At 51.6% G+C, this 9422-nt stretch overlaps 1 long non-coding RNA gene across 1 annotated transcript; it reads left to right on the top strand.

Moving 5' to 3' along the window:
* The first annotated feature begins 3045 nt into the window (after window positions 1-3045).
* Window positions 3046-5869, top strand: LOC116600321. The gene is made up of 3 exons (XR_004289585.1): window positions 3046-3363; window positions 4113-4257; window positions 5350-5869. It is a non-coding gene; the product is annotated as an uncharacterized LOC116600321 (long non-coding RNA).
* The last annotated feature ends 3553 nt before the right edge of the window (window positions 5870-9422 follow it).

The raw sequence follows: 9422 nt of genomic DNA on the forward strand, positions 1-9422 counted from the left end.
TAGGAGAGAGACCTGCCCTCCCCCTACTTCCCCATCGCATTCTAGACTGCGATGGATGCCGTGTATGGACTGAGTTTGCCTTGCTGTGAGGGCTACGTGCACCTTGGCTTCCCTTGACATGAAGGCCCCAAGGTGAAGGCCAACTGCCCCTTGGCCTGCCCTGCTGAAGTCTCCCCGTGAAGGTCACAATGTGCCTTGGCTTGCCCTGCTGAAGACCCCGCTGTGAAGACCACATGTACTTTGGCTTGCTTTGCTGTGAAGGCCACTTAGAATCTATTTTTTTAAACCCATGGACTATACTAGAGATGTTTTATAAGAGGAAAGCACCCAATTTTGTGACTTAAGTAGTTAGTAGAGGACACTGATAGAAGGCAGTACAAAGAGAAAGCCATCATGATCTAAGCAACATTCTAACATATGTCATCCTCATAGCCAATGTCCCTGGGAAATGGTTCTGGGTTAGGTTAAAGTTCAGTCGGGTACTGTTTTCAGCTAGGTCCACACTGAGGTCTTGCAGCCAGAAGCGGCTAGACCAGGGATGTGAAGGGGATCACATTAGACCAAGGAGGAGGAAACCACACAAAGGAATCTTAAGATTGGCAGCTGTCCCCTGCCCATGACAGAGGACTTTGCCTAAGGACAGGAGTAAAGAGACAGCATCAAGTTTCTGGGTCTTATTATCACCCCGGGCAGGGTACTAACTTCCAGCCAAAAGGCAGGCTTCTCCTTCCGGTAGAGTAGCCATGGCCCAGAGGATTGCAGCCTGAGCAGCAGGCAAAAAAGTGTTCCAATAAGACTGCACTCCCTGACAAGCTCCTGAAATGAGAGCAAAGGATGAGAAGGAAAGTACTCACCAAGTTTTAACCAAAGCCCTAGGTCCAGATATAAAGATTCAAAGCCCCACATTGGATGCTAAATGATGTGGTTTTTATTTTATTTTTTAAAAAGATTTTATTTATTTATTTGACAGACAGAGATCACAAGTAGGCACAGAGGCAGGCAGAGATAGGGAGAGGGAAGCATGCTCCCCACCGAGCAGAAAACCCCATGTGGGGCTCTATCCCAGGACCCTGAGATCATGACCCGAGCGGAAGACAGAGGCTTAACCCACTGAGCCACCCAGGCACCCCATGATGTGGTTTTTAATAGGTGAAATTTGGTGGGGCGGAGTCCGAAGCCAATGGCCAAGAAAGAATTCTCGAGACGTCTTTGATGCAAAACGGTGGTTTTATTAAAGCACAGAAATGGGACCCATGAGCACTAAGAGCTGCTGCCCCAGGGCTGTGAGGGGTGGCTGATGATATACTGTGTGGTTGGGGGAGGTAAGGGAAAAGGGAGGTTTTCTTTTTCTTTCTTTTTTTTTTTTAAAGATTTATTTATTTATTTGACGGAGAGAGAGATCGATCACAGGCAGGCAGAGGTGGAGGAGGGGAAGCAGGCTCCCTGCTGAGCAGAGAGCTGGATGTGGGGCTTGATCCCAGGACCCTGGGACCATGACCTGAGCCGAAGGCATAGGCTTAACCCACTGAGCCACCCAGGTGCCCCAAAAGGGAGGTTTTCAAATGAACTTTTTTCCTATCCTACAAGATATGAGAGGCCTTGCCACTGTCAAGTTAAGGTTGTTTTTCCCTCTAGCAAAGCATTAACCTTAAAAGCGTTGGGAGTTTCCTTCTGGAAGTTAGGTGGTTGATAAGAATGCTTTTTTCCTGTGAATCACTAAGACATTTGTAAACTGAGGGAGACTCCTGTCCTGCAGGAGTGTAATCTCTGTACGTTAACCATATGTCTTTCCTCCCCTTGTCTTTACGGCAGCAGAGATAACCTGAGGAAGGTGAGACACAGATCCCACCTGTGCTGTCAGCCTGTGCTCTGTCCTCAGCTTGCCTTCTGCTCTGTCAACAGTGTTGTTCCAGTATTCAACGTATGTCTGGCACATAGCAAGTTCTCTGTCAATGTCATTTGCTATTTTGGGAGGACGTAGTTGCCTCAGCGTCTTCAGACTTCAGAGGTGGGCTGGGGAATATATTCGCCTATGGAGTAATCTCTCCGTTTCAGTGGGTTTCCTGTTCTTAAACTGGGAGAGAAGGTTAATGCAGGAGGGGGAGCAGATCCATTCATTCTTGAGGTCTGCATTAGGGTAAGGGTGGCCCCAAATTCTGGGGTGTGCCTGGGAGGGGGGCACAGAAGAGCCTGAAGCCCAAGCTACAAAACTTTTCTTTTTTCCAGATCAAAGTTTTGTTTTGCTTTTTAAAAATTTTTATTTGAGTAATCGCTATACCCAACATGGGCTTGAACTCACAACTCCCAAGGTCAAGCGTTGCTTACTCCACCTCCCACCCACCGCTCTCCCCACTCCCCTCCGCCGCAGCCAGCCGGGGGTCCCTCCAGTTCAGTGTTTTTAAATTACATTCCTCAGCATGTACACAAACCCAAATCTCTAGTCTTCAGCCTGCCTGGAAGATAAACCTGTTATGTTAACCCCTGGGACAAGGGACTGAGAAGTGAGAGAGAGCCAGAGGCAGATAGCGGCTGTACAGCAAACAGGGGTGTTTATGGTGGTGGCAGGAACCTGCAGAGAATGTCCCCCGCTAAGGTGGAGCCCCGGGTGCGGCTTCCAGGCGGTGGGCTGCCTGCGGGGTAGGGTTGCGGAAGTGCGTGCTGCGGGCTTGCAGCGGGGAAATTCCTGTGGCTCGCCTGTCCTTAGACTTGCCTTATTATCAAAAGGGGGTGTGAGGGGTGCCTGGGTGGCTCAGTGGGTTAAAGCCTCTCTGCCTTCTGCTCAGGTCAGGATCTCAGGGTCCTGGGATTGAGCCCCCATCAGGCTCTCTGCACTGGAGGGAGCCTGCTTTCTCCTCTCTCTCTGCCTGCCTCTCTGCCTACTTGTGGTTTCTGTCAAATAAATAAATAAAATCTTTAAAAAAAAATGGGGGTGTGGCTTTATGCCTGTTTTTAACCATCGGTTTCTGAGAAATCACGCGATTTCAGTGCGGGCTCCCAGCACGCTCTGGAGACTGGGCTAAGAGAAATCACGTGGTGTGTGCCCCGCCTCTGCGGGGGCGGGCGGCAGACAACTCGGGCTCCCTTCAGGGCACGCTGTAGGGGAAGAAGTGCAGCCTTCTGCCCCGGCTCCCACTGGCGCTCCTCCCAACTGCTGTTCTAGCGCCCCGTCCTCAGTCAGACCTGTGGCTCTGCCCTGCGTTCTTCTGCTCCCTGATCCTGCATGCAAAATGGGACCTTTCGCCCCAACGCTGCTGATGCTGCTGCCCCCACTGCTGATGCTGGTCCTGTACGGCTGCTGGCAAGCAAGAGGCTGGGCCGGATATCGGTATGAGCATCACCACGGACCTGGGGAACAGAGTTTAGGTGAGCTGGGAAATGGTGGGCCACGGGGAGGGGACGCGAGGTGGAGAGCCAGGCACAAGGGTCTAACCTTAACCACGGAGGTGATCACAGCCTTCTCCCCCTCACCCGCTGTGTTTCCTCCCTCTCTGCCTGCCCTCTCCTTTGCCTCCTCCACTTTTGTCCCTGCTCTTCCCTCTCTCCTTCCTCCCCCCTTCCCAATTTGATTTCACCTTCTTCCCACCTCATTTAGAATTCCTGACCACCCCTCAACCCCCTCTCCCCCCCCCGCCCCCACCCCCACTCACCCCACCCCCGCTCACCCCACCCCCGCTCACCCCTCCCCCGCTCACCCCACCCCCGCTCACCCCTCCCCCGCTCACCCCACCCCCGCTCCTTGGGCCTTCTTGCCCAGAGGTCTAAATTTGAGTTGAAAAGGAGCAAAGGAAGTTTTATGGGTGGTGAAGGCAATGTGGGCTGCTTCTTGGGAAGGATTGGGAAGATGGCCATGGGGCCATACGAGTGGGGCTGTTGGAGCTCCAGGGTAGGACCTGACCTTCGCGGGGCAGTACAGTCCGTCCCTGGGAAGAGAGGGGGTTCCTCTCAGCGCTCCCAGGTATGAGCCAAGCCCCGAGAAATCCTGTTTCCGTCCACCTCATCAGGCCTGCCATTTTCCGGGCTGCCAATGGCCCAGAGGGTATGCGCCCTCCTGACCTGTGGGAAGGCAGGGTGTGAAGAGCCTCATTATGCCTGTTTTCACTATCCAATTCTAGCACATTTCCAGACTGTGAGATTCAATGCCAGCATGTCTTTGAACACCCAAATGGTTATCAATGAAGGTGAGGTTTTCCATGAAGGGCAAAGGACCATCCCGGCTGTGGAGAGGCAGGGGAATGCTCTGAGGCAGAGATCATGAAGGTAGGTGTGTTTTGAGGTGGGTGACAATTACCTGATCTTGAGGGGGGTAGCTCTCAGGAGCCCTGAGGCCAAAAGCAGAGAGTTCAGGGAGGGTCTTTTCTGGAAAAATTTCAAAAGGGGTCATGGCCAGAATGCGTCATGGTTTCCCTGAGGGTTTCTTTCTTTCTTTCTTTCTTTCTTTTTTTTTTTTTTTTTAAAGATTTTATTTACTTATTTGACAGACAGAGATCACAAGTAGGCAGAGAGACAGGCAGAGAGAGAAGAGGAAACAGGCTCTCTGTCGAGCAGCAAGCCCGACGAGGGGATCAATCCCAGAATCCTGGGATCATGACCGGAGCCGAAGGCAGAGGCTTTAACCCACTGAGCCACCCAGGTGCCCGAGGGTGGTGTTTTAAAGTAATTTTTCACCATAGCTCTATAACCAGCTTCCTGGACTTACAATCGGGAGTTTCCTTACAGGGCTTGGCTCTTCCTTGCATACTCCATCCTTAAGCACTGGGAAAGCTATCCCACACCCGGGTTCTGGCAGTGTTTGCAAAATTAGTGTTTGCATTGCTGGAGCTGAGGCTGAAATCAGTGTGGCAATATTTCAGTATCATCTAAGCTCACATATGATAGTGAGGTCTGTGAAATCCGTTGGGAAAAGAAAAAACTGCACAAGTGTCCTGGATCGGGTGCTGGACTGCCACTGGCCCTTGACTGGACCGACAGGGTTCTCAAGAGAAAAAGGGCTTGTTTAGGGGTTCCTGGGTCTTTGGGGAGTCTCCATGCAGACTTGGGGTGGGAGGGACTGGCTGAGAAAATTCCAGTGGAGCTTGTTTGCGGTAGTGCTTTTGAGAAGCGGAGGCCTTGGTGGGGGCAAGGTGAGGGGTTGGGGGAAGATAGCCCACTAGGGGCCCCCTCTGTCAGTGCAGCGTGGCTGCTGTCCCTTCTTACCTGGCAACCTGACTCCTCAGGACCATGGGGTGTTTTTTCCCACTGACTGAATCACTCATTCTTTCAACAAAAATGTGTTGTTTACCTCGAATGTAGGAAACACTTGATCTTGGAGGCCGTGAATCAAAGATCCTCTTTTTTTGTCTTCCTCTCCAGGTGACATTTCCCCGTATGGATACCAACACCATGGGGACCTCTCGCCTTTCTTGAGACCGAGGGCTTAAATTGGTTTTGAATCCCACGGTGATACTGTAAATGACCCTTCTTTGTCCTGCTCAGTTATTCATTTAGCCCTTTTCTGTGCTCTTGTCACCTCAGAGAATGGGACCACCTTGTCCCAGCACTGTTGAAGTCCTGAAGCCTTCTCAGCTCTGGGTGTTGACTTCTCCACAGCTTCACCTGCCAGACCAAGGCTTTCTGCTTCCCATTGCCCTTGATGCTATTTTCCTCAGATTCCTGTGTCCTCCCTTCTCTCTTTGTGCCTCCATCACTCCCTTAACCCTTCTCCATCTTTGAATTGCTTTCCTTCCCTTTGAAGTCCCAGATCCCTACCCCTTCTCCTTAGTTCAGGATAACATAAATACATCCTTTTGCCTAACTGTCCTTGGAATCTCATGTTTATTGTGAATTCCTCATATGCACATCAGTAAATCTGATTTGATTTTTCCCCTGATAATCTGTCTCTGTCATTTTGTTCTTAGAACACCTGTAAGAATCTCGAAGAGTATAGAAAATTTTTTCCTCCGGAACAGTGTATTGGGGTGAAGGGGCTCTGTAATGTAAAGTATTTATGATTAGCAAAATGAATGGGGAGTTCTTAAAGAATGAGAAGAGCGGCTCCATGACATGTGTGTGGGGGTGGCAGGAAGTGCAGGGGCTGAGGTGGGGGCAGCTGCACCGGGGAAGACCCTTTCCCCAGGCTCACAGGGTCGGAGATGACCTAGAGAGGCCAAATGATGCTCGAAGACGGTAAGCTTTTCCTCCAGTCCCCACACAGACTTTGAGAGTGTTCCAAAGGCCACACAGCCCTGATCCCAGGAGTTCCCACCAGGCCAGGGGTCTCCTTACCACCCAGGGGCTCTGCCCAGCCCCTCTGATCCAAACAGAAGATGGGAGAAAAGTGGAGGATTTTGCCAACTCATTGCTGTTACTTTAGAAAGCTTCCCTACAACCTCTTTTCCTTTGTACAACATTCAACCTAAGGACACAAACCATTTTGTGGCAGGATTCCTAGCTGGCCTACTCAACTCTTGTTGTCTTCCCTTCTTCCCTTCTGAAGCGAGCCCACTTTCTTCCAGAAGTTTCTAGTCCATTTGATGCATGCCAGCAGGGAGGATGTTTTTGGCAACAAACAAGTTGTTTGAGAACAGCCTCCCCCACTTGCTGGTCTATCTGGAGGCCTGAAGCCCTTGGCAGCATGACCTGGATACTGGGGAGAGGAGGGAGTGCCTTGGGCGCTGAGGGAGAATGGGATCAATCCTCTCCACCCTGATTTGGTCAGCCCCTGAAGGAGCGGGTGACCTCACAGGGATACGGTCCCCTCAAAGAGGTGGCCTGTCATCTGCATGGATTTCAGACTTGGCGGGAACCAGGGAGGCCCCAGGCACGAAACCGAAACAGGGGCCAGGAGCTCCAGCAAAGACAGATATTTCTGCTCTAAGTTCAGGTGAACGCTCACGACCTTCGTTAGTCAGTTCTTCCCACAGACATGAGGGAGAAGCCCCCAAAACACAGATGGAGTGACTAGCATCCAGGTCAGTGATGGTGGGTGATATATTATGAATGACTTCAAGAGAAGGAGCCATGAGGTATTTCTTGGACACCAGGCTATAGTACCCACAAATCCATACCTACCTCACCTTCACTTCCTGCCCCGAGGAAGCTTCCAGAGAGCCCTCCCAAACATGTGTAAGTAAATTTACATTCAACTCAGACAAGTTTGAGCCCCCTCCTGGTTTTTTAGGTCTTTGTGCTACCTCCACTGAATGTAGGATGAGTAAGGCCCCCCCAGTGTGCCGTGCTAGCCTTGGTTCTATATTTTCTGCTAAGCAAGGCTGTGTGATGGGTCCGTGGGAATACGGGGAGGGGGTAGGAACTTTCTCGTGACCTCCCCCTACACTCAGGGACATACTAAGACGTGCTAAGACTGGACTCCCTTGTAGTGCAGGTTCTTGGGTTTGGGGGTGTCTTCCCAGACTCTCTGCCAAAGGAGATACCATGCACACCAGCTGTTTCCAGAAGCCCCCACTCCGTGGGAGGTTGAGCCAACTGCAACTCAGAGGAGGAGAGGCCGGGAAGAAAGCGCTCAGGGATGGAAACACAGGTCCACAGGGATTCACTCATATCAGTCGCAGGAGAGGAGGACAGGCAGAGGGAAAGAAAGGGCGGCATGAATTTGGGAGCTGTACCTGCTCAGGGGAGGCCTGTTTCCCTGCTCCCCAGTGAGGCAGGGGAGAGACTGTGCTGTCCCAGCGGGGCGGGGGGGGGGGTGGGGAGCTGCGCACGTGGCCCCCACCACCTTCAGACCCCGCGCCCTTGCCCCTAGCTGTCTTCCCACCCGTTGAAAACCATCTCCCTGACACTCAGGGGCAAGGGTCTCAAAGCACAGAGCGGGGGCGCCTGGGTGGCTCAGTGGGTGAAGCCTCTGCCTTCAGCTCAGTTCGTGGTCTCAGGGTCCTGGGATCGAGCCTCACATCAGGCTCTCTGCTCAGCGGCTAGCCTGTCTCTCTCTGCCTGTTTCTCTGCCTACTTGTGATCTCTCTCTGTCAAATAAATAAAATCTTTAAAAGGAAAAAAAAAAAAAAAAAGCACAGAGCAGCCCTAAAAGTCTTCTCCCCGGGCCGAAACTGAGACAGAGAAGAGGTCGTCAGATTTGAACAGCTCCCTGTGGTTGTCAAAGGCTCTGTACACACACGTTCAGCTGGACCCTTTCCCACGGTTCATGGACTAGGAAAGGCTTTTGTGTCTGCTTTGCCAGGGAGGACTTGTGCATTCAAAACACCCAGTGCTGTCCTGAGTCACACTGCTTAGTTTAGTTAGAACTCAGACTTCATCTGTTCCCATGCCCCCAGCCTGGCCCTCTAGAGCCCTTAACGACTGTGCCACACCCTGCCTCCAGCTGCATCCCCAGTACCCAGCTGGAAACGTCCAATATTGTCTTTCCCAATGATGGTCTGGGTCCCATGATTGTGTGTGTGAGTGTGTGTGTGTGTGTGTTTGCGTGTGTTTTAAGATTTAAATATTGGGACGCCTGGGTGTCTCAGTTGGTTAAGCCGCTACCTTCAGCTCGGGTCATGATCCCAGCGTCCTAGGATCGAGTCCTACATCAGGCTCCTTGCTCAGCAGGAGCCTGCTTCTCTGTTTGCCTCTGCCTGCCACTCTGTCTGCCTGTGCTCACTCTGACAAATAAATAAAACCTTAAAAAAATTTTTTAAATATTTATTTGAGGTGCGGGTGGGGCAGAGGGAGAGGAAGAGACAGCCCCAAGTAGCCCTGCTTTGAGCTTGGAGCCCAACACAGGACTTGATCCCACGACCTTGAGATTACGACCAGAGCCGAAAACCAGGAGTCAGATGTTTAACTGACTGTGCCACCCATGTGCCCCTGGGTCACAGTTTTTAAAAAAGAAAGGACATGAGTTGATTAAAGAGTTCTTCTGGGCAAAAAGCAATGTGATCCACCCCCATGTCCTCAGCCTCAGCAAGTGCTAGTGGTTGAATCATGCTGTCATTGACCACTTCCCCCAACCTGTACAGCAGATGGGCCTTTGAGGATATCCCCCACCAGGTGAGGGCCAGCGTGTCCCCTGTGACTGTCTGGACACTGGTTGCAGACGCTCCCGCTCAGATCCAGGCCCCCACCTCCACCACCATCGTGGCCACATCTGTTCTCCCTTTGCAGGGACCTCGGCCCCTGTGGGCCCTGCAAGATGGAGTCTCTCTGCTCCCTAGTCCCCAGAGACAGTTGTGCTCAAACTGCATCCCCTCCAGCAGGGGTAAAAGGAAGTGCCTGGGCATGGGGCTAATTTCTCACATGTTTATTTCCTCTAAAGACTTAATATGAATGATTCCAGCCTCATTTCTTTCTTTTTTTTTTTTTTTAAAGATTTTATTTATTTATTTGACAGACAGAAATCACAAGTAGGCAGAGAGGCAGGCAGAGAGAGAGGAGAAAGCAGGTTCCCTGCTGAGCAGAGAGCCTGATGCGGGGCTGGATCCCAGGACCCTGGG

This window comes from Mustela erminea, chromosome 9 (assembly GCF_009829155.1).
Source record: "Mustela erminea isolate mMusErm1 chromosome 9, mMusErm1.Pri, whole genome shotgun sequence".
NCBI lineage: Eukaryota > Metazoa > Chordata > Mammalia > Carnivora > Mustelidae > Mustela > Mustela erminea.